This window comes from Frankliniella occidentalis, unplaced genomic scaffold (assembly GCF_000697945.3).
Source record: "Frankliniella occidentalis isolate FOCC.00 unplaced genomic scaffold, Focc_3.1 Scaffold16, whole genome shotgun sequence".
Lineage (NCBI taxonomy): Eukaryota > Metazoa > Arthropoda > Insecta > Thysanoptera > Thripidae > Frankliniella > Frankliniella occidentalis.
The window spans coordinates 3,439,001-3,440,610 of NW_026267146.1; positions in this window are offsets into that span (position 1 = coordinate 3,439,001).

A 1,610-nucleotide genomic window follows, 5' to 3' on the forward strand; every position below is an offset into this window, starting at 1 on the left:
CCCCTCCCACCCCCTTTATCGAATTTCGGAGAATTTTCGTGGCGCACGGAACAAGTGGGGTGATTTATATTGAGACCCGGTCTTTGGCGACGCGATTCTCCTTATACCGGCGGCGGCAGCTTCTCTTTATTGACTGACCGGAAATTGAAAAACACTCGAAGTATAGTTTACTTTCTCAACGGTGCGTCCCCCAATTCGCAGGAATTAAAGAGACACGGGGAGGGAACCGGGGGACGTATACTTTATTTCGGCTGTCCAAGACGCAGAAGATCAAAGCGGACAAACCTTCAGATGGAAACTGTGTTCCGGCCGTTCACAATTCTGTCTTTGAGAAACTCCCTTGGTTTGAGGAAAGCTCTTCAGATTTCGAGAAAGTCAGCCCTGGGACACTGGAGAAACAAATGTGCTATCTAATGCCTTTTAACGGCGTTAGTGGAATTGTGCCTCTAGAAAGGTGCTACTGCCCCCCAAAGGTGCTATTTTTGGCACAAATCGCGCCTCTACAGAGGCACTAGTGCAGTAGCATCCCTAAAAATTCAATAGCTCCCTAAAAAGGGTTGTTTTTCCAGTGGATTTTTTCCCATTTTTGGGGGAGGTTCCTTAAAATCTGGGGTGAGAGATCTGAGGAGTTTTCCTCTATGGTAGGAGGTCCTCAAAGTTTTCCCTTTTTCCTGAAACAGTGATACATTGTTTTTACCGTGTGTATGTTACCCCCCCCCCCTCTCCACCTAATTTGGTCTCGTGCACGCTAGTCCCCACACGCCACACGCTCGTGCAAATAAAGTGTTGCGCTGCTCTAGATGCCAATACACGCGGCAACTCTGTGGCCACGCGCAAAGTTGCGCGAGCCGGGCAGAGTGAGAGAGAGAGGGGGGAGAGAGGAGGACTGAGGCGGGGGCCGCCCCACAGCAGGCTCTGATTAAGGGAGGGCGGCCTACTTTGTTTGAGCTACCCGGCCAATGCCAGTGCGGCTCAGGGATTAAAAGTTGCTTCAGCCGGACCTGGCCTGATGCGCCCGCGCGGGGCGGGGCGGGGCGGGGCGAAGTCTCGCCGACTTTGTCGCACGCTCCCCAGCAGCCCATAGCTGAAGAGGGAGGAGATGGGTGCGGGAGTACTGTATACCATTTCTTCCCTTGAGGGATCGTCCAGAAAGTACGTCCGTGTTTTCTCAGATTCATTCGTCAAACTAAGGGAGGTCCGCGCCTGCGAGACTCGGGGTAGGCCACCCCGCCGTACACGCATGCACTGCAGGCAAGATGTTGCCTATCTGCCAGGCGCTATGAGAGCCGGCACAGGCTAAACTTGACAATTTTGTAACGGCGCGTGTCAGACGTACTTTCTGGATGATTCCCTGGCGCTCGTGGGCGATGCGCGAAGGGTGCGGGCTAGAAAGGATAACTTGTGCAGGGCGCGAGATGGAGCAGAGAAGACGCAACGGCGGAAAATAGAGCGAGAGGCAGCGAGCTAGCTCCGTGGCTGCGGTCATGGGGTTGCCGAGGTGGCGGTGGCGTTCGAAAAGCATCCTCGGCGGGCGCGCCTCCCAGGCATAATGAGTCTTTGCAGCGGCGTGCGTTTTCGAACGCGACCGCTCGAGGGCCACCGGGGGGGGG